This window comes from Nerophis lumbriciformis, linkage group LG01 (genome assembly GCF_033978685.3).
Source record: "Nerophis lumbriciformis linkage group LG01, RoL_Nlum_v2.1, whole genome shotgun sequence".
NCBI lineage: Eukaryota > Metazoa > Chordata > Actinopteri > Syngnathiformes > Syngnathidae > Nerophis > Nerophis lumbriciformis.
The window spans coordinates 637,501-662,106 of record NC_084548.2 but is presented as its reverse complement, the minus strand read 5'-3'; the positions used below and the strand labels follow the sequence as shown (position 1 = coordinate 662,106).

Below are 24,606 nucleotides of genomic sequence, written 5' to 3'. Positions count from 1 at the left end.
AAAAATTGTAAAAAATTTAGTCCTTAAATAAAATACTAGACAACTTGTCTTTTAGTAGTAAGTAAACAAACAAAGACTCCTAATTAGTCTGCAGTAACATATTGTGTCATTTATACACCTATTATTTTGTACACATTATGAGGGACAAACTGTAAAAATGGTAAAAAATTGTAAAAAATTTAGTCCTTAAATAAAATACTAGACAACTTGTCTTTTAGTAGTAAGTAAACAAATAAAGACTCCTAATTAGTCTATGCAGTAACATATTGTGTCATTTATACACCTATTATTTTGTACACATTATGAGGGACAAACTGTAAAAATGGTAAAAAATGGTAAAAAATGTAGTCCTTAAATAAAATACTAGACAACTTGTCTTTTAGTAGTAAGTAAACAAACAAAGACTCCTAATTAGTCTGCAGTAACATATTGTGTCATTTATACACCTATTATTTTGTACACATTATGAGGGACAAACTGTAAAAATTGTAAAAAATTGTAAAAAATTTAGTCCTTAAATAAAATACTAGACAACTTGTCTTTTAGTAGTAAGTAAACAAACAAAGACTCCTAATTAGTCTATGCAGTAACATATTGTGTCATTTATACACCTATTATTTTGTACACATTATGAGGGACAAACTGTAAAAATTGTAAAAAAAATTGTAAAAATTTAGTCCTTAAATAAAATACTAGACAACTTGTCTTTTAGTAGTAAGTAAACAAACAAAGACTCCTAATTAGTCTATGCAGTAACATATTGTGTCATTTATACACCTATTATTTTGTACACATTATGAGGGACAAACTGTAAAAATTGTAAAAAAATTGTAAAAAATTTAGTCCTTAAATAAAATACTAGACAACTTGTCTTTTAGTAGTAAGTAAACAAACAAAGACTCCTAATTAGTCTATGCAGTAACATATTGTGTCATTTATACACCTATTATTTTGTACACATTATGAGGGACAAACTGTAAAAATTGTAAAAAAATTGTAAAACATTTAGTCCTTAAATAAAATACTAGACAACTTGTCTTTTAGTAGTAAGTAAACAAACAAAGACTCCTAATTAGTCTATGCAGTAACATATTGTGTCATTTATACACCTATTATTTTGTACACATTATGAGGGACAAACTGTAAAAATTGTAAAAAAAATTGTAAAAATTTAGTCCTTAAATAAAATACTAGACAACTTGTCTTTTAGTAGTAAGTAAACAAACAAAGACTCCTAATTAGTCTATGCAGTAACATATTGTGTCATTTATACACCTATTATTTTCTACACATTATGAGGGACAAACTGTAAAAATTGTAAAAAATTTAGTCCTTAAATAAAATACTAGACAACTTGTCTTTTAGTAGTAAGTAAACAAACAAAGACTCCTAATTAGTCTATGCAGTAACATATTGTGTCATTTATACACCTATTATTTTGTACACATTATGAGGGACAAACTGTAAAAATTGTAAAAAATTGTAAAAAATTTAGTCCTTAAATAAAATACTAGACAACTTGTCTTTTAGTAGTTAGTAAACAAACAAAGACTCCTAATTAGTCTATGCAGTAACATATTGTGTCATTTATACACCTATTATTTTGTACACATTATGAGGGACAAACTGTAAAAATTGTAAAAAAATTGTAAAAAATTTAGTCCTTAAATAAAATACTAGACAACTTGTCTTTTAGTAGTAAGTAAACAAACAAAGACTCCTAATTAGTCTATGCAGTAACATATTGTGTCATTTATACACCTATTATTTTGTACACATTATGAGGGACAAACTGCAAAAATTGTAAAAAAAATTTAAAAAATTTAGTCCTTAAATAAAATACTAGACAACTTGTCTTTTAGTAGTAAGTAAACAAACAAAGACTCCTAATTAGTCTATGCAGTAACATATTGTGTCATTTATACACCTATTATTTTGTACACATTATGAGGGACAAACTGTAAAAATGGTAAAAAATTGTAAAAAATGTAGTCCTTAAATAAAATACTAGACAACTTGTCTTTTAGTAGTAAGTAAACAAACAAAGACTCCTAATTAGTCATACGCAGTAACATATTGTGTCATTTATACACCTATTATTTTGTACACATTATGAGGGACAAACTGTAAAAATGGTAAAAAATTGTAAAAAATGTAGTCCTTAAATAAAATACTAGACAACTTGTCTTTTAGTAGTAAGTAAACAAACAAAGACTCCTAATTAGTCTATGCAGTAACATATTGTGTCATTTAAACACCTATTATTTTGTACACATTATGAGGGACAAACTGTAAAAATTGTAAAAAATTTAGTCCTTAAATAAAATACTAGACAACTTGTCTTTTAGTAGTAAGTAAACAAACAAAGACTCCTAATTAGTCTATGCAGTAACATATTGTGTCATTTATACACCTATTATTTTGTACACATTATGAGGGACAAACTGTAAAAATTGTAAAAAATTGTAAAAAATTTAGTCCTTAAATAAAATACTAGACAACTTGTCTTTTAGTAGTAAGTAAACAAACAAAGACTCCTAATTAGTCATATGCAGTAACATATTGTGTAATTTATACACCTATTATTTTGTACACATTATGAGGGACAAACTGTAAAAATTGTAAAAAAAATTGTAAAAAATGTAGTCCTTAAATAAAATACTAGACAACTTGTCTTTTAGTAGTAAGTAAACAAACAAAGACTCCTAATTAGTCTATGCAGTAACATATTGTGTCATTTATACACCTATTATTTTGTACACATTATGAGGGACAAACTGTAAAAATTGTAAAAAATTGTAAAAAAAATGTAGTCCTTAAATAAAATACTAGACAACTTGTCTTTTAGTAGTAAGTAAACAAACAAAGACTCCTAATTAGTCTGCAGTAACATATTGTGTCATTTATACACCTATTATTTTGTACACATTATGAGGGACAAACTGTAAAAATTGTAAGAAATTGTAAAAAATTTAGTCCTTAAATAAAATACTAGACAACTTGTCTTTTAGTAGTAAGTAAACAAACAAAGACTCCTAATTAGTCTATGCAGTAACATATTGTGTCATTTATACACCTATTATTTTGTACACATTATGAGGGACAAACTGTAAAAATTGTAAAAAATTTAGTCCTTAAATAAAATACTAGACAACTTGTCTTTTAGTAGTAAGTAAACAAACAAAGACTCCTAATTAGTCTATGCAGTAACATATTGTGTCATTTATACACCTATTATTTTGTACACATTATGAGGGACAAACTGTAAAAATTGTAAAAAATTTAGTCCTTAAATAAAATACTAGACAACTTGTCTTTTAGTAGTAAGTAAACAAACAAAGACTCCTAATTAGTCTATGCAGTAACATATTGTGTCATTTATACACCTATTATTTTGTACACATTATGAGGGACAAACTGTAAAAATTGTAAAAAATTGTAAAAAATGTAGTCCTTAAATAAAATACTAGACAACTTGTCTTTTAGTAGTAAGTAAACAAACAAAGACTCCTAATTAGTCTGCTGACGTATGCATAACATATTGTGTCATTTATACACCTATTATTGTGTACACATTATGAGGGACAAACTGTAAAAAAATGATTATTAATCTACTTGTTCATTTACTGTTAATATCTGCTTATTTTCTGTTTTAACATGTTCTATCTACACTTCTGTTCAAATGTAATAATCACTTATTCTTCTCTTCTTTGATACTTGACATTAGTTTTGGATGATACCACACATTTAGGTATGGATGTGATACCAAGTAGTTACAGGATCATACATTGGTCATATTCAAAGTCCTCATGTGTCCAGGGACATATTTACTGACTTAATAAACTTAATATGAATTTTTTTTAAAAACGAAAGAAGAGGTTGTGACGCTAAAAAATATCGATGTAATCATAGTAGTATCGACTTGGTACACTCCTGACATCACATGGACAAAGATAAGACCTTCTGGAGGAAAGTTCTGTGGTCAGATGAAACAAAAATGGAGCTGTTTGGCCACAATACCCAGCAATATGTTTGGAGGAGATAAAGGTGAGGCTTTTAATCCCAGGAACACCATACCTACCGTCAAGCATGGTGGTGGTAGTATTATGCTCTGGGCCTGTTTTGCTGCCAATTGAAGCATTTTTCACATATCTCTCTCTCTCTCTCTTTTATATATATATATATATATATATATATATATATATATATATATATATATATATGTATGTGTGGGGAAAAAATCACAAGACTACTTCATCTCTACAGGCCTGTTTCATGAGGGGGTTCCCTCAATCATCAGGAGATTTTAATGGGAGCATTCACATACCATGGTTTATATAGGGCACAGAGTGGGTGGGTACAGGCTGGCGTAGGGGCGTGGTGGTTGGCTCATGTGTTACCTAGGAGGTGTTTCCGTCTGTGGCGGCATGCTGATACAATTTCGCTGCGCTTGTTGAGGGATGACAGGTCTGGACGGTAAATAATAAACAGTTTCTCTTTCAAGCATAGGTTGCATCTTTTATTACCACTATTGTAAGGTGTGCTGGATGCAAGAATTTGCCAAGTTATTGAATATTCAACATTATTGTCTTTGAGGTCCCAAATGTGTTTGCTGAGTTCTGTGGTATTCCGCAGGTTTTGGTTCCTGAAAGAAGCTTTGTGATTGTTCCATCTGGTTTTGAACTCTCCCTCAGTTAATCCTACATATGTGTCGGATGTGTTAATGTCCTTGCGTATTACCTTAGATTGGTAGACAACTGATGTTTGTAAGCACCCCCCGTTGAGAGGGCAATCAGGTTTCTTTCGACAGTTGCAACCTTTGTTGGTTTTGGAGTCGCTCTGTCCGGGGGCCGACGGCTCATTTGCAATTGTTTTGTTGTGGTTTGAGATGATTTGTCGTATATTGTTCATACAGCTGTAGCTCAATTTAATGTTGTTCTTGTTGAATACTTTTCTTAGGGTGTTGCCTTTGGGAAAGTGTTTGTCAATCAGAGTGAGGAATTTGTGGCCAATGTTAGTTGAGACGTTTTTGCTGTATGGGGGGTTGTACCAGATGATGTTGTTTCGTTTTCTGTACTTTTTTGGTTGGTTTCCTGGCGTGGGTTCATAGGTGAGGGTGAAATTGTATCCGCTTTCATCAAGGGCTTTTTGGTACGGGGGGGTTGCTTGGTCAAATTCAGCTTTGCTAGATGACAGCATCGATAGCCTTTTATTAATTCCGGTAGGTATTCTTTTCGTGGTGGTGGGTGGGTGGTTGCTGTCATGGTGCACGTATTGGAGTGTTGTGTTGGATTTCGTGAATGGTTGGTAGCTGTTATTTCTCAGGTTGAAAGTGATGTCGAGGAAGTTGACGGTTTGCTTGTTGGCTTCAATCGTGATCCGTAGGCCGTTCTCTTTGAAAATTTGGCATATGCGCTTCTTGGGTGATACAATTTCGCTGCGCTTGTTGAGGGATGACAGGTCTGGACGGTATATAATAAACAGTTTCTCTTTCAAGCATAGGTTGCATCTTTTATTACCACTATTGTAAGGTGTGCTGGATAGTTTCTCTTTCAAGCATAGGTTGCATCTTTTATTACCACTATTGTAAGGTGTGCTGGATAGTGGTAATAAAAGATGCAACCTATGCTTGAAAGAGAAACTGTTTATTATACACCGTCCAGACCTGTCATCCCTCAACAAGCGCAGCGAAATTGTATCAGCATGCCGCCACAGACGGAAACACCTCCTAGGTAACACATTAGCCAATCACCACGCCCCTACGCCAGCCTGTACCTACCCACTCTGTGCCCTATATAAACCATGGTATGTGAATGCTTCCATTAAAATCTCCTGATGATTGAGGGAACCCCTCATGAAACAGGCCTGTAGAGATGAAGTAGTCTTGTGATTTTTTCCCCACACATACATATATTGCGCTCTACTGCGGTATCGAGCACTATTTTTTGGATAACCTTATTAAGATATATATATATATATATATATATATATATATATATATATATATATATATATATATATATATATATATATATATATATATATATATATATATATATATATATGTCTTAATAAGGTTATCCAAAAAATAACCTGTGTATGTGTGGGAAAAAAAATCACAAGACTATTTCATCTCTACAGGCCTGTTTCATGAGATAATTTGTCGTATATTGTTCATACAGCTGTAGCTCAATTTAATGTTGTTCTTGTTGAATACTTTTCTTAGGGTGTTGCCTTTGGGGAAGTGTTTGTCAATCAGACTGAGGAATTTGTGGCCAATGTTAGTTGAGACGTTTTTGCTGTATGGGGGCAGTGTGTCGCGCCTCGCCAAGGAGCAGCGAGAATACCAAGAAGCGCATATGCCAAATTTTCAAAGAGAACGGCCTACGGATCACGATTGAAGCCAACAAGCAAACCGTCAACTTCCTTGACGTCACTTTCAACCTGAGAAATAACAGCTACCAATCATTCACGAAATCCAACACAACACTCCAATACGTGCACCATGACAGCAACCACCCACCCACCACCACGAAAAGTATACCTACCGGAATTAATAAAAGGCTATCGATGCTGTCATCTAGCAAAGCTGAATTTGACCAAGCAACCCCCCCGTACCAAAAAGCCCTTGATGAAAGCGGTTACAATTTCACCCCCACCTATGAACCCACGCCAGGAAACCAACCAAAAAAGAACAGAAAACGAAACAACGTCATCTGGTACAACCCCCCATACAGCAAAAACGTCTCAACTAACATTGGCCACAAATTCTTCAGTCTGATTGACAAACACTTCCCCAAAGGCAACACCCTAAGAAAAGTATTCAACAAGAACAACATTAAATTGAGCTACAGCTGTATGAACAATATACGACAAATCATCTCAAACCACAACAAAACAATTGCAAATGAGCCGTCGGCCCCCGGACAGAGCGACCCCAAAACCAACAAAGGCTGCAACTGCCGCAAGAAACCTGATTGCCCTCTCAACGGGGTGTGCTTACAAACATCAGTTGTCTACCAATCTAAGGTAATACGCAAGGACATTAACACATCCGACACATATGTAGGATTAACCGAGGGAGAATTCAAAACCAGATGGAACAATCTAAGGCTTCTTTCAGGAACCAAAACCTGCGGAATACCACAGAACTCAGCAAACACATTTGGGACCTCAAAGACAATAATGTTGAATATTCAATAACATGGCAAATTCTTGCATCCAGCACACCTTACAATAGTGGTAATAAAAGATGCAACCTATGCTTGAAAGAGAAACTGTTTATTATTTACCGTCCAGACCTGTCATCCCTCAACAAGCGCAGCGAAATTGTATCAGCATGCCGCCACAGACGGAAACACCTCCTAGGCAACACATGAGCCAATCACCACGCCCCTACGCCAGCCTGTACCTACCCACTCTGTGCCCTATATAAACCATGGTATGTGAATGCTTCCATTAAAATCTCCTGATGATTGAGGGAACCCCTCATGAAACAGGCCTGTAGAGATGAAATAGTCTTGTGATTTTTTTCCCACACATACATATATTGCGCTCTACTACGGTATCGAGCACTATTTTTTGGATAACCTTATTAAGACATATATATATATATATTAAGGCTGAAACGACGCGTCGACGTAGTCGACGTCATCGGTTACGTAAATACGTCGACGCCGTTTTTGTGCGTCGGCGCGTCGCATATTTACGTCACACTACTGTCATGGCGGAGCGCAAAGCAGACGATGCGAGCGAGGGGAAAAAAGCACGCCAAAAGTCGTCAAAAGTGTGGGAGTATTTCAATAAACGGCCTAATAATGTTGTTGTATGCACACTGTGTCAAGCGGAAATGGCCTATCATAGCAGCACAACGGCTATGAACGAACATTTGAAAAGAAAACCCCCGACGTTCTTGCCATCACCATCAACAAGTCAATCGTCCGCGTGCGTATACGTTGTCATTATTACACAAAAACATGAATGTGTCATTTGTATCTGCGTTGTAAATTCATAAACTAAAGCACCGTTTCGCTCTGAGAGGCGCGTTTGGCGTGCCTGTTCAGTGTTTACAAAGACGCGCTCCTCTTTAACGCTGTGGAGAGGCGGCGGCGGCGAGCGAGCGGCGAGGTGGGGCGCGCCGGGAGCGACGCCGCAATCGTGCCCAGGTGCGCGATCCGCGCAGTTGGAAGAGAAAAGACTTTTTGTGTAAAATTAAAAGATTGTAAACCTGGCAAAGCCGTCTGGCGTTCAGTCTGTCGGTCCTGAAAGAACCCCACGGCACAAGACGTGTCACAAACGCTAACGTTAATTAGTTGTGCAAATACCTTTTACAACATTAACAGTTACATATACTATGTACAAACCAACAATTAACTTTCACTTTAATCATACTATCATTGTTGTGTTATTAAGCAAAATAAGCAATACTTTTACTTTTGTTGAAATGTTTACACTGTACACTTTTTTGTATTGGATGTTTAGCTTTATTTTTGCACATTTTAGCAAATAAGCAATACTTTTACTTTTGTTGAAATGTTTACACTTGTTACAGAATATTTCCGTTTTGCACTTTTTTGTATTGGATGTTTATCTTTATTTTTGCACATTTTAAAGCAAAATAAGCAATACTTTTACTTTTGAAATGCTTATACTATTCCAGAATATTAAGATTTGCACTGGATGTTTACTTTTATATTTGCACATTAAAAAGCAAATAAGCTACTTTTAATTTTGTTAAATGTTAAAAGTTTTAAATGTTTACATTGTTACAGAATATTTTGTCATGTTGTTGTCAATGTTGACTGAGTGGCCATACTTTTTTTTTTGTAAATAAAAGCCATGCCTTTTGAAAAAACTGGCCTACATTTATTTTTTCCTCTTCATTTTAAATTAAAAAAAAATCGGTAAAATGAAAAATAATCTATAGATTAATCGAAAAAATAATCTATAGATTAACCGATTAATCGAAAAAATAATCTATAGATTAATCGATAGAAAAATAATCGTTAGCTGCAGCCCTAATATATATATATATATATATATATATATATATATATATATATATATATATATATATATATATATATATATATATACACTTTCCAAATATTAAGTGCGAATGAAAAGAAGTGTGAGATATCTGCAGTGAGAGAGTGAGATATGAGGAGCAAATAGTGTTTGCAGAATGTCCGTCGCAGGTTGTTTGATATTTCCAATCTGCCTCCTCCAGAGTTCATCTTCTTGAAAGATGAACCCAGCAAGGCGATTTCGTTTCTTGCCCAGCTTGCCATTATTCAGCTGAGTCTTGTGATTACCAGAGCGCAGTCGGAGGTGACGAGGAGTCACCTCGGAGGAGTTCTCCACACAACACAGAAAGGATCAGGTGTGACCTTCTGCTTGTTGCACACCTTTCCTTTGTCTACGTCTCCATCAGGGTGTCAGGTGAGCTGCAAGGAATAAAGTCGTGCCTCGGTTTTCATTGGCCCACATTTTAGTAGGACTCGGTTTTTGATTCAAGTTTTGCTGAACGTTTGCCCCGTTTAAAAACATTTTTTTTAAATGATTTTAAAGATGATACAAAGAAACGCTGGAAAGATACAGCTCATGAGAGTCAGCCTTCAAAGTCATCTAAAACACCTTCAAAACCCCCCATCAGCGTTTTATATACACACTGAAAGTATATATATAATGTAGTAACAGACACCTTCATAACAATATGTAATATGTACAATATACACACTGCAAGTATATATATATATAATGTAGTAACAGACACCTTCATAACAATATGTAATATGTACAATATACACACTGCAAGTATATATATATATAAAATGTAGTAACAGACACCTTCATAACAATATGTACAATATACAAACTGCAAGTATATATATGTAATGTAGTAACAGACACCTTCATAACAGTATGTAATATGTACAATATACACACTGCAAGTATATATATAATGTAGTAACAGACACCTTCATAACAGTATGTAATATGTACAATATACACACTGCAAGTATATGTATATAATGTAGTAACAGACACCTTCATAACAATATGTACAATATACAAACTGCAAGTATATATATATAATGTAGTAACAGACACCTTCATAATATGTAATATGTACAATATACACACTGCAAGTATATATATAATGTAGTAACAGACACCTTCATAACAATATGTACAATATACACACTGCAAGTATATATATATATAATGTAGTAACAGACACCTTCATAACAATATGTAATATGTACAATTTACACACTGCAAGTATATATATAAAATGTAGTAACAGACACTTTCATAACAATATGTAATATGTACAATATACACACTGCAAGTATATATATAATGTAGTAACAGACACCTTCATAACAATATGTAATATGATTTATATACACACTGCAAGAATATATATAATGTAATAACAGACAACTTCATAACAATATGTAATATGTACAATATACACACTGCAAGTATATATATAATGTAGTAACAGACGCCTTCATAACAATATGTAATATGTACAATATGCACACTGCAAGTATATATATAATGTAGTAACAGACACCTTCATAACAATATGTAATATGATTTATATACACACTGCAAGTATATATATGAAATGTAGTGACAGACACCTTCATAACAATATGTAATATGTACAATATACACACTGCAAATATATATATATATATATATATATATATATATATATATATATATATATATATATATATATATATATATATATATATAATGTAGTAACAGACACCTTCATAACAATATGTAATATGTACAATATACACACTGCAAGTATATATATAAAATGTAGTAACAGACACCTTCATAACAATATGTAATATGATTTATATACACACTGCAAGTATATGTATAATGTAGTAACAGACACCTTCATAACAATATGTAATATGTACAATATACACACTGCAAGTATATATATATTGTAGAAACAGACACCTTCATAATATGTAATATGTACAATATACACACTGCAAGTATATATGTATAATGTAGTAACACACACCTTCATAACAGTATGTAATATGTACAATATACACACTGCAAGTATATATATTATGTAGTAACAGACACCTCCATAACAATATGTAATATGTACAATATAAACACTGCAAGTATATATATCATGTAGTAACAAACACCTTCATAACAATATGTAATATGTACAATATACACACTGCAAGTATATATATCATGTAGTAACAGACACCTTCATAACAATATGTACAATATACAAACTGCAAGTATATATATGTAATGTAGTAACAGACACCTTCATAATAATATGTAATATGTACAATATACACACTGCAAATATATATATAATGTAGTAACAGACACCTTCATAACAATATGAAGGTGCAAGTATATATATAATGTATAGTAATATGTGTTTCAAGTCTTTCTAGAGTTCATTTTGCTTGGATTTTCTTCTGAAGGCATAGAAGCGCGGCATTGAGGAACCGCGCTCGCATCCCCCGAGCTTACGTAGTCTTAGAGTCTTAGCCTTAACCTTTGCTTGGCGTCTTAATCTTGCAGCTTTGTGAGGTGTCTGCACGTCCTCTAGTCCCAGCCAGTAGTCGGCATCCTTCCAGCCTCCGCACGCTATACAGGACTCTCTGAAAGGCTGCAAGGACCAGGAGGGCAGACTCCAAAACCACAACGCTGCACATCCTGAATGCGAGACATTTAGTGGAAAATAAAGACTTTGTTCTGGATTTGTGGATTAATCTTCCTCCCCTTTTTGTAATGAAACCTGTCTCCGAGTGCCCCTAATCCCCCTAAGGAGTGTGGAGATTACCAACATCTTAGGTTTCTCACAGGGACCCGAGACATGGCTCCGTGTCGCCAAGTCCGAGAGGCATAGTTTGTGTTTTTAAACCCGCCACGTGTCCAACTGGGCCGTGACTGGGGGGGCGTGGTTGGGGGCGTGGTTAAGATATGTATATATATATATTAGAGATGCGCGGATAGGCAATTATTTCATTCGCAACCGCATCAGAAAGTCGTCAACCATCCGCCATCCACCCGATGTACCATTTGATCAGAACCGCACCCGCCCGTTGTTATATATCTAATATAGACGATGCAAGGCATTAGTGAGGTTATAAAGCTTTTGCCTGTTAAAGAAAGGAGACTGATCCAATGCAGCACAGACATTCGCGTGCCACGCTGTCACGACCCAGACGCACACCAGTGCGCAATCATATGGGAGCCGCGCTGAGCGCACCTCCAAGCGCGTCTCGCTGCCGGCGACGGCCGGGTATGTGCCCGACGCTCCAGCGCCATCCATTTTCAGGGCTAGTTGGTTCGGCAGGTGGGTTGTTGCACACTCCTTAGCGGGTTCCGACTTCCATGGCCACCGTCCTGCTGTCTATATCAACCAGGGTGAGCCCCACCCCTTTCGTGAGCGCACTGCGCGCGGAGTGACCCCTGTTACGCGCCCCCGGCAACAGGGGTGGCGGGCAGGTAAGCTGCGCGGGCGGAGCGCGCGGAGTGACCCCTGTTACGAGCCCCCGGCCACGGGGGTGGCGGGCAGGTAAGCTGCTTACCTGCTGCGCGTGACGCCGGCCGCGGCGAAGGCGGACGAGGCGGGGTGTCGGTGCGGTGGGCGCGGTGGTGACCCTGGACGTGCATCGGGCCCTTCTCGCGGATCACCTCAGCTACGGCTCCCGGTGGGGCCCTCTCGGGGGAAGGGGCCTCGGTCCCGGACCCCGGCGAGGCGTCCCTTCTCCGCTCCGTAAAAGTGTCCATCTCTTTTTTTTTCTTCTTCTGTTGTGGCATATGCTGCAGGTGCCTGCTCGTTTTTCGTATGTGGGTAACAACATTTAACTATGTATATATATTTCCCAATTGGTTTAACTGCCACCCGCCTGAATCTATTTAAAATCTAATTTTTTTTTATTTCAACCGCCGGACCCGACCCGACCCGACCCGACCCGACCCGCGGATAAAATCTAATTTTTTTTAATTTCATCCGCCCGATCCGCGGATAATCCGCGGACTCCGCGGTTGTGCCCGCAAACCGCGCATCTCTAATATATATATGTATAAGAAATACTTGACTTTCAGTAAATTCATAAATAAAATAAATACTTGAATTTCAGTGTTCATTTACAAACTACAACTCACAAACACTTTAGAGTTAGGCTCCACCATCAGAATGTATACTTAAACTTATAAAGATCACATGGATGTTATTCAGTGAGTTGATTCACCAAAACTAACCTGTTATAGCAGAATAATCCACCGTGGGGCCAAACAAAGTTGTGAGTGCGAACACTTTCTTTAAAAAAAAAAAAAAAAGAAGGTGAGAAAGAACTCATTGCAAAGAATGAATGTGGCCTCTGTGTGTCTCTCCCCTTCCCTCATACTTGCCAACCTTGAGACCTCCGATTTCGGGAGGTGGGGGGTGGGGGTGGGGGGCGTGGTCGGGGGTGGGGCGGGGGGCGTGGTTACGATATATATATATATATATATATATATATATAAGAAATACTTGACTTTCAGTGAATTCTAGCTATATATATATATATTTTTTTTTTATTACATATATATATATATATATATATATATGTGTGTAATAAAATATTTATATATATATATATATATATATATATATATATATATATATATATATATATATATATATATATATATATATATATAAAGAAATACTTGAATTTCAGTGTTCATTTATTTACACATATACACACACATAACACTCATCTACTCATTGAGTTAAGGGTTGAATTGTTCATCCTTGTTCTATTCTCTGTCACTATTTCAGAACACACACATTATACAAATATACATTATAAAATCAATAAGAAAACGGGAGCTCTAATTTGGGAGTCTGAATAAGGATCAGAAGTTCCTAAATAAACATTGCGCACTCACGTCGCCTTTTTGTATTGATGACTGCAGCTGTGCATTGGATTCATTCACAAATACAAACTACAACTCACAAACACTTTAGAGTTAGGCTCCACCATCAGAATGTGTACTTAAACTTATAAAGATCACATGGATATTATTCAGTGAGTTGATTCACCAAAACTAACCTGTTATACAGGAGGAAAAAGCACACAGGACGTTTCAATTGTTCACAGACTGGTCGCGCTCATCAGAATGACAAGACACTTCCGGTCTGCAGGTGATAGCATTCAATTGGGAAGAAATGCCCTACTGCCCCCTACTGACCAATGTGAATACTGATAAATGTGTAATGACAGCTCCAAAAAACGAATTCAAACCACAAAATAAAAATAAATAAATCAACACAAAAATGTGACACATTATGGGTGGGTCACATGTGCATGTACAGTAGATGGCAGTATTGTCCTGTTTAAAAGTGTCACAACATTGCTGTTTACGGCAGACGAACTGCTTTACGGTAGACACTGTTGTTGCGTGTTGTCAACACGTCACTCAGGTCCACCTGAATTTCGGGAGTTTTTCGGGAGAAAATTTGTACCGGGAGGTTTTCGGGAGAGGCGCTGAATTTCGTGAGTCTCCCGGAAAATCCGGGAGGGTTCAATCAATCAATCAATCTTTATTTATATAGCCCTAAATCACAAGTGTCTCAAAGGGCTGCACAAGCCACAACGACATCCTCGGTACAAAGCCCACATACGGGCAAGGAAAAACTCACCCCAGTGGGACATCGATGTGAATGACTATGAGAAACCTTGGAGAGGACCGCATATGTGGGTAACCCCCCCCCCTCTAGGGGGGGGGTTACCAAGTATGGCAAGTATGGTGTACTGTCACCACCTGTCACATCACACCCTGACTTATTTGGACTTTTTTGCTGTTTTCCTGTGTGTAGTGTTTTACTTCTTGTCTTGCGCTCCTATTTTGGTGGCTTTTTCTCTTTTTTTTTTGGTATTTTCCTGTAGCAGTTTCTCGTCTTCCTTTGAGCGATATTTCCCCGCATCTATTTTGTTTTAGCAATCAAGAATATTTCAGTTGTTTTTATCCTTCTTTGTGGGGACATTGTTGATTGTCATGTCATGTTCGGATGTACATTGTGGACGCCGTCTTTGCTCCACAGTAAGTCTTTGCTGTCGTCCAGCATTCTGTTTTTGTTTACTTTGTAGCCAGTTCAGTTTTAGTTTCGCTCTGCATAGCCTTCCCTAAGCTTCAATGCCTTTTCTTAGGGGGCACTCACCTTTTGTTTATTTTTGGTTTAAGCATTAGACACCTTTTTACCTGCGCTCCTATTTTGGTGGCTTTTTCTCTTTTTTTTGGTATTTTCCTGTAGCAGTTTCACATCTTCCTTTGAGCGATATTTCCCGCATCTACTTTGTTTTAGCAATCAAGAATATTTCACTCATTTGTATCCTTCTTTGTGGGGACATTGTTGTCATGTCATGTTCGGATGTACTTTGTGGACGCCGTCTTTGCTCCACAGTAAGTCTTTGCTGTCGTCCAGCATTCTGTTTTTGCTTACTTTGTAGCCAGTTCAGTTTTAGTTTCGTTCTACATAGCCTTCCCTAAGCTTCAATGCCTTTTCTTAGGGGCACTCACCTTTCGTTTATTTTTGGTTTAAGCATTAGACACCTTTTTACCTGCACGCTGCCTCCCGCTGTTTCCCACATCTACAAAGCAATTAGCTACCTGCTGCCACCTACTGATATGGAAGAGTATTACACGGTTACTCTGCCGAGCTCTAGACAGCACCGACACTCAACAACAACACATCATTTGCAGACTATAATTACTGCTTTGTAAAAAATGGACCGAAATTCAACAACAAAAACGTCACAACCTAAAATCGAATAAACATCGTCAAAAAATATTACGTTCAACGTTGTATTTGTGTTGTAAAAAAAATGGTTGGGAAATGACCAAAGTTCAACGGTGGAAACAACGTCACAACCTGACAATTAATAAACGTCGTCAAAAAGCACGTTGTTTCAACGTTTTACTTGTGTTGTAGAAAATCGTTTGGGGAATTGACCAAAATTCAACAACGTCAGACTCTGACATTGAATAAATGTTGTCAAAAGGCATGTTGTTTCAACTTTGTATTTGTGTTGCAGAAAATTGGTTGGGAAATGACCAAAATTCGATAGTCAAATCAACATCAGAACCCAACATTAATTAAACCATACTTGCCAACCTTGAGACCTCCGATTTCGGGAGGTGGGGGGTGGGGGCGTGGTCGGGGGTAGGGCAGGGCGTGGTTGGGGGCGTGGTTACGAGGGGAGGAGTCTATTGACAGCTAGAATTCACCAAGTCAAGTATTTCATATATATATATATATATATATATATATATATATATATATATATATATATATATATATATATATATATATATATATATATATATATATATATATATATATATATAAAAACCCTTTCCCGAAGAAAGGGTTTTTCAAGGGTTCTTGGTAACGCTAATGGTTCCAGTAAGAACCATTTTGATCCAGAGAACCCTTTAAAACCCCTTTTCTGAATAATTGGTTTTAAAAGGGTTCTCACTAACACTAAGGGTTCCAGTAAGAACTATTTTGATCCAGAGAACCGTTTTTGGAAGAAAGAGTTCTTCAGGGATTGTTGAAAGCATGGGTAAGATCCTGTGTCACCAGGGACATACTTCCTGATAACATTTGCCAATAATGGTGCCTATCTTTAAATAAATGTTTTGAATGTTTGTTCAATGTCAACATGATAAATGACCACAATATAATATGAACTAAACTGATCTGTAGAATACAATATGGTTCTTTATAGAACCCTCAGAAGACAAGACGGTTATCGGTGAAAACCTTTGAAAAGGGATGTTTTTAGAACCCCCTGTGTCAGGTCTAGATGAAACCCTTGAAACATGAAAGAGTTCTTTGTGGAACTCCCTGTGTGAGTTCTAGATGAAACCCTTGAAACATGAAAGGGTTCTTAGTGGAACTCCCTGCATAGGTTCTAGATGAAACCCTTGACAAACGAAAGGGTTCTTAGTGGAACTCCCTGTGTGGGTTCTAGATGAAACCCTTGAAATACGAAATGGTTCTTAGTGGAACTCCCTGCGTGGGTTCTAGATGAAAGTCTTGAAATACAAAAGGGTTCTTAGTGGAACTCCCTGTGTGGGTTCTAGATGAAACCCTTGAAATACGAAAGGGTTCTTAGTGGAACTCCCTGCGTGGGTTCTAGATGAAAGTCTTGAAATACAAAAGGGTTCTTAGTGGAACTCCCTGCGTGGGTTCTAGATGAAAGTCTTGAAATACAAAAGGGTTCTTAGTGGAACTCCCTGTGTGGGTTCTAGATGAAACCCTTGAAATACGAAAGGGTTCTTAGTGGAACTCCCTGCGTGGGTTCTAGATGAAAGTCTTGAAATACAAAAGGGTTCTTAGTGGAACTCCCTGTGTGGGTTCTAGATGAAACCCTTGAAATACGAAAGGGTTCTTAGTGGAACTCCCTGCGTGGGTTCTAGATGAAAGTCTTGAAATACAAAAGGGTTCTTAGTGGAACTCCCTGCGTGGGTTCTAGATGAAAGTCTTGAAATACAAAAGGGTTCTTAGTGGAACTCCCTGTGTGGGTTCTAGATGAAACCCTTGAAATACGAAAGGGTTCTTAGTGGAACTCCCTGCGTGGGTTCTAGATGAAAGTCTTGAAATACAAAAGGCTTCTTAGTGGAACTCCCTGTGTGGGTTCTAGATGAAACCCTTGAAATACGAAAGGGTTCTTAGTGGAACTCCCTGCGTGGGTTCTAGATGAAAGTCTTGAAATACAAAAGGGTTCTTAGTGGAACTCCCTGTGTGGGTTCTAGATGAAAGTCTTGAAATACAAAAGGGTTCTTAGTGGAACTCCCTGTGTGGGTTCTAGATGAAACCCTTGAAATACGAAAGGGTTCTTAGTGGAACTCCCTGCGTGGGTTCTAGATGAAAGTCTTGAAATACAAAAGGGTTCTTAGTGGAACTCCCTGTGTGGGTTCTAGATGAAACCCTTGAAATACGAAAGGGTTCTTAGTGGAACTCCCTGCGTGGGTTCTAGATGAAAGTCTTGAAATACAAAAGGGTTCTTAGTGGAACTCCCTGTGTGGGTTCTAGATGAAACCCTTGAAATACGAAATGGTTCTTAGTGGAACTCCCTGCGTGGGTTGTAGATGAAAGTCTTGAAATACAAAAGGGTTCTTAGTGGAACTCCCTGTGTGGGTTCTAGATGAAACCCTTGAAATACGAAAGGGTTCTTAGTGGAACTCCCTGCGTGGGTTCTAGATGAAAGTCTTGAAATACAAAAGGGTTCTTAGTGGAACTCCCTGTGCGGGTTCTAGATGAAACCCTTGAAATACGAAAGGGTTCTTAGTGGAACTCCCTGTGTGGGTTCTAGATGAAACCCTTGAAATACGAAAGGGTTCTTAGTGGAACTCCCTGCGTGGGTTCTAGATGAAAGTCTTGAAATACAAAAGGGTTCTTAGTGGAACTCCCTGTGTGGGTTCTAGATGAAACCCTTGAAATACGAAAGGGTTCTTAGTGGAACTCCCTGCGTAGGTTCTAGATGAAAGTCTTGAAATACAAAAGGGTTCTTAGTGGAACTCCCTGTGTGGGTTCTAGATGAAACCCTTGAAATACGAAAGGGTTCTTAGTGGAACTCCCTGCGTGGGTTCTAGATGAAAGTCTTGAAATACAAAAGGGTTCTTAGTGGAACTCCCTGTGTGGGTTCTAGATGAAACCCTTGAAATACGAAAGGGTTCTTAGTGGAACTCCCTGCGTGGGTTCTAGATGAAAGTCTTGAAATACAAAAGGAATCTTAGTGGAACTCCCTGTGTGGGTTCTAGATGAAACCCTTGAAATACGAAAGGGTTCTTAGTGGAACTCCCTGCGTGGGTTCTAGATGAAAGTCTTGAAATACAAAAGGGTTCTTAGTGGAACTCCCTGTGTGGGTTCTAGATGAAACCCTTGAAATACGAAAGGGTTCTTAGTGGAACTCCCTGCGTGGGTTCTAGATGAAAGTCTTGAAATACAAAAGGGTTCTTAGTGGAACTCCTTGTGTGGGTTCTAGATGAAAGTCTTGAAATACAAAAGGGTTCTTAGTGGACTCCCTGCGTGGGTTCTAGATGAAAGTCTTGAAATACAAAAGGGTTCTTAGTTGAACTCCCTGTGTGGTTTCTAGATGAAACCCTTGAAATACGAAAGGGTTCTTAGTGGAACTCCCTGCGTGGGTTCTAGATTAAAGTCTTGAAATACAAAAGGGTTCTTAGTGGAACTCCCTGTGTGGGTTCTAGATGAAACCCTTGAAATACGAAAGGGTTCTTAGTGGAACTCCCTGCGCGGGTTCTAGATGAAAGTCTTGAAATACAAAAGGGTTCTTAGTGGAACTCCTTGTGTGGGTTCTAGATGAAAGTCTTGAAATACAAAAGGGTTCTTAGTGGACTCCCTGCGTGGGTTCTAGATGAAAGTCTTGAAATACAAAAGGGTTCTTAGTTGAACTCCCTGTGTGGTTTCTAGATGAAACCCTTGAAATACGAAAGGGTTCTTAGTGGAACTCCCTGCGTGGGTTCTAGATGAAAGTCTTGAAATACAAAAGGGTTCTTAGTGGAACTCCCTGTGTGGGTTCTAGATGAAACCCTTGAAATACGAAAGGGTTCTTAGTGGAACTCCCTGCGTGGGTTCTAGATGAAAGTCTTGAAATACAAAAGGGTTCTTAGTGGAACTCCCTGTGTGGGTTCTAGATGAAACCCTTGAAATACGAAAGGGTTCTTAGTGGAACTCCCTGCGTGGGTTCTAGATGAAAGTCTTGAAATACAAAAGGGTTCTTAGTGGAACTCCTTGTGTGGGTTCTAGATGAAAGTCTTGAAATACAAAAGGGTTCTTAGTGGACTCCCTGCGTGGGTTCTAGATGAAAGTCTTGAAATACAAAAGGGTTCTTAGTTGAACTCCCTGTGTGGTTTCTAGATGAAACCCTTGAAATACGAAAGGGTTCTTAGTGGAACTCCCTGCGTGGGTTCTAGATGAAAGTCTTGAAATACAAAAGGGTTCTTAGTGGAACTCCCTGTGTGGGTTCTAGATGAAACCCTTGAAATACGAAAGGGTTCTTAGTGGAACTCCCTGCGTGGGTTCTAGATGAAAGTCTTGAAATACAAAAGGGTTCTTATTTGAACTCTCTGTGTGGGTTCTAGATGAAAGTCTTGAAATACAAAAGGGTTCTTAGTGGAACTCCCTGTGTGGGTTCTAGATGAAAGTCTTGAAATACAAAAGGGTTCTTAGTGGAACTCCCTGCGTGGGTTCTAGATGAAAGTCTTGAAATACAAAAGGGTTCTTAGTGGAACTCCCTGTGTGGGTTCTAGATGAAACCCTGGAAATACGAAAGGGTTCTTAGTGGAACTCCCTGCGTGGGTTCTAGATGAAAGTCTTGAAATACAAAAGGGTTCTTAGTGGAACTCCCTGTGTGGGTTCTAGATGAAAGTCTTGAAATACAAAAGGGTTCTTAGTGGACTCCCTGCGTGGGTTCTAGATGAAAGTCTTGAAATACAAAAGGGTTCTTAGTTGAACTCCCTGTGTGGTTTCTAGATGAAACCCTTGAAATACGAAAGGGTTCTTAGTGGAACTCCCTGCGTGGGTTCTTTGTAGAACCTCTCATGGGGGGTTCTGGGTGGAACCTTACACACACAGTTCTAGGTAGAACCCTCCAAAAGGGTTCCAGGTGGAACCTTTATAAAAAGGTTCTACCTGGAGTCAAAAAGGGTTCTCCTATGAGGACGAGCCGAAGAACCATATATGGTTCTACTTAGCACTTTTATTTCTAAGTGTGTATACAAAGTATTTCAATGGTTGGAATCTGCGCTTTTGCACGATCTGTTGTCAATATTCAGTGTTTTATCGTTCATAGTTAATATTGTAAATCCCGCATTCTTTATTTTCATGTACATTCTGCGTGTCTCATTATGAAAAAAAAGGGAAAATACCATTCTGTTCTTTTGAAGCAGTCTGTCAGAACTTTTTTAGCATTCAATCAGACATTATTGTGAGGTTTTTTATTAGTGTTCCTAAAAATAGATATACATATTGTTTTTCTCTAAATTTGGCCCCTCGAGTCAAAATAATTGCCCAGGCCTGCTCTATAGGATCTCTCAGAAGTGTCTTTGCCTGGTGTGCTGAAAATAAGCGGCGGTGTCAGCAGGTGCTGTCCACCTCTCTACCCACAACATGTGACTAATGCAGCCTGAGCTGGAGGAAAGTCTCCGGGAAGCTGCCGTGACTCAGGATGAAGCTGCACTCACTGCTTTCATGTTGTCGTCCGCCATGTTTTTACTGTGTCGCTGTCTACACTCTTAGAAATAAAAGTGCTAAGTAGAACCATATAAGGTTCTTCGGCTCGTCCTCATAGGAGAACCCTTTTTGGCTCCAGGTAGAACCTTTTTATAAAGGTTCCACCTGGAACCCCTTTGGAGGGTTCTACCTAGAACTGTGTGTGTAAGGTTCCACCCAGAACCCCCCATGAGAGGTTCTACAAAGAACCCACGCAGGGAGTTCCACTAAGAACCCTTTCATGTTTCAAGGGTTTCATCTAGAACCCACACAGGGAGTTCCACTAAGAACCCTTTCGTATTTCAAGGGTTTCATCTAGAACCCACACAGGGAGTTTCACTAAGAACCCTTTTGTATTTCAAGACTTTCATCTAGAACCCACGCAGGGAGTTCCACTAAGAACCCTTTCGTATTTCAAGGGTTTCATCTAGAACCCACACAGGGAGTTCCACTAAGAACCCTTTTGTATTTCAAGACTTTCATCTAGAACCCACGCAGGGAGTTCCACTAAGAACCCTTTCGTATTTCAAGGGTTTCATCTAGAACCCACACAGGGAGTTCCACTAAGAACCCTTTTGTATTTCAAGACTTTCATCTAGAACCCACACAGGGAGTTCCACTAAGAACCCTTTCGTATTTCAAGGGTTTCATCTAGAACCCACACAGGGAGTTCCACTAAGAACCCTTTTGTATTTCAAGACTTTCATCTAGAACCCACGCAGGGAGTTCCACTAAGAACCCTTTCGTATTTCAAGGGTTTCATCTAGAACCCACACAGGGAGTTCCACTAAGAACCCTTTTGTATTTCAAGACTTTCATCTAGAACCCACGCAGGGAGTTCCACTAAGAACCCTTTCGTATTTCAAGGGTTTCATCTAGAACCCACACAGGGAGTTCCACTAAGAACCCTTTTGTATTTCAAGACTTTCATCTAGAACCCACACAGGGAGTTCCACTAAGAACCCTTTCGTATTTCAAGGGTTTAATCTAGAACCCACACAGGGAGTTCCACTAAGAACCCTTTCGTATTACAAGGGTTTCATCTAGAACCCACACAGGGAGTTCCACTAAGAACCCTTTTGTATTTCAAGACTTTCATCCAGAACCCACGCAGGGAGTTCCACTAAGAACCCTTTCGTATTTCAAGGGTTTCATCTAGAACCCACACAGGGAGTTCCACTAAGAACCCTTTTGTATTTCAAGACTTTCATCTAGAACCCACGCAGGGAGTTCCACTAAGAACCCTTTTGTATTTCAAGACTTTCATCTAGAACCCACGCAGGGAGTTCCACTAAGAACCCTTTCGTATTACAAGGGTTTCATCTAGAACCCACACAGGGAGTTCCACTAAGAACCCTTTTGTATTTCAAGACTTTCATCTAGAACCCACACAGGGAGTTCCACTAAGAACCCTTTCGTATTTCAAGGGTTTCAACTAGAACCCACACAGGGAGTTCCACTAAGAACCCTTTTGTATTTCAAGACTTTCATCTAGAACCCACGCAGGGAGTTCCACTAAGAACCCTTTCGTATTTCAAGGGTTTCATCTAGAACCCACACAGGGAGTTCCACTAAGAACCCTTTTGTATTTCAAGACTTTCATCTAGAACCCACGCAGGGAGTTCCACTAAGAACCCTTTCGTATTTCAAGGGTTTCATCTAGAACCCACACAGGGAGTTCCACTAAGAACCCTTTTGTATTTCAAGACTTTCATCTAGAACCCACGCAGGGAGTTCCACTAAGAACCCTTTTGTATTTCAAGACTTTCATCTAGAACCCACGCAGGGAGTTCCACTAAGAACCCTTTCGTATTTCAAGGGTTTCATCTAGAACCCACACAGGGAGTTCCACTAAGAACCCTTTTGTATTTCAAGACTTTCATCTAGAACCCACGCAGGGAGTTCCACTAAGAACCCTTTCGTATTTCAAGGGTTTCATCTAGAACCCACACAGGGAGTTCCACTAAGAACCCTTTTGTATTTCAAGACTTTCATCCAGAACCCACGCAGGGAGTTCCACTAAGAACCCTTTCGTATTTCAAGGGTTTCATCTATAACCCACACAGGGAGTTCCACTAAGAACCCTTTTGTATTTCAAGACTTTCATCTAGAACCCACACAGGGAGTTCCACTAAGAACCCTTTCGTATTTCAAGGGTTTCATCTAGAACCCACACAGGGAGTTCCACTAAGAACCCTTTTGTATTTCAAGACTTTCATCTAGAACCCACGCAGGGAGTTCCACTAAGAACCCTTTCGTATTTCAAGGGTTTCATCTAGAACCCACACAGGGAGTTCCACTAAGAACCCTTTTGTATTTCAAGACTTTCATCTAGAACCCACGCAGGGAGTTCCACTAAGAACCCTTTCGTATTTCAAGGGTTTCATCTAGAACCCACACAGGGAGTTCCACTAAGAACCCTTTTGTATTTCAAGACTTTCATCTAAAACCCACGCAGGGAGTTCCACTAAGAACCCTTTTGTATTTCAAGACTTTCATCTAGAACCCACGCAGGGAGTTCCACTAAGAACCCTTTCGTATTACAAGGGTTTCATCTAGAACCCACACAGGGAGTTCCACTAAGAACCCTTTTGTATTTCAAGACTTTCATCTAGAACCCACGCAGGGAGTTCCACTAAGAACCCTTTCGTATTTCAAGGGTTTCATCTAGAACCCACACAGGGAGTTCCACTAAGAACCCTTTTGTATTTCAAGACTTTCATCTAGAACCCACGCAGGGAGTTCCACTAAGAACCCTTTCGTATTTCAAGGGTTTCATCTAGAACCCACACAGGGAGTTCCACTAAGAACCCTTTCGTATTTCAAGGGTTTCATCTAGAACCCACACAGGGAGTTCCACTAAGAACCCTTTTGTATTTCAAGACTTTCATCTAGAACCCACGCAGGGAGTTCCACTAAGAACCCTTTCGTATTACAAGGGTTTCATCTAGAACCCACACAGGGAGTTCCACTAAGAACCCTTTTGTATTTCAAGACTTTCATCTAGAACCCACGCAGGGAGTTCCACTAAGAACCCTTTCGTATTTCAAGGGTTTCATCTAGAACCCACACAGGGAGTTACACTAAGAACCCTTTTGTATTTCAAGACTTTCATCTAGAACCCACGCAGGGAGTTCCACTAAGAACCCTTTCGTATTTCAAGGGTTTCATCTAGAACCCACACAGGGAGTTCCACTAAGAACCCTTTCGTATTTCAAGGGTTTCATCTAGAACCCACACAGGGAGTTCCACTAAGAACCCTTTTGTATTTCAAGACTTTCATCTAGAACCCACGCAGG

The 24,606-nt window shown here is 38.4% G+C and overlaps 1 protein-coding gene across 1 annotated transcript in view; it reads right to left on the bottom strand.

Moving 5' to 3' along the window:
- The window catches only part of LOC133612661 (heparan-sulfate 6-O-sulfotransferase 3-B-like), a 56,326-nt gene that overhangs the window by 18,295 nt on the left and 13,425 nt on the right, over nucleotides 1-24,606 (bottom strand). The gene's annotated exons all lie outside the window — the stretch shown is intronic.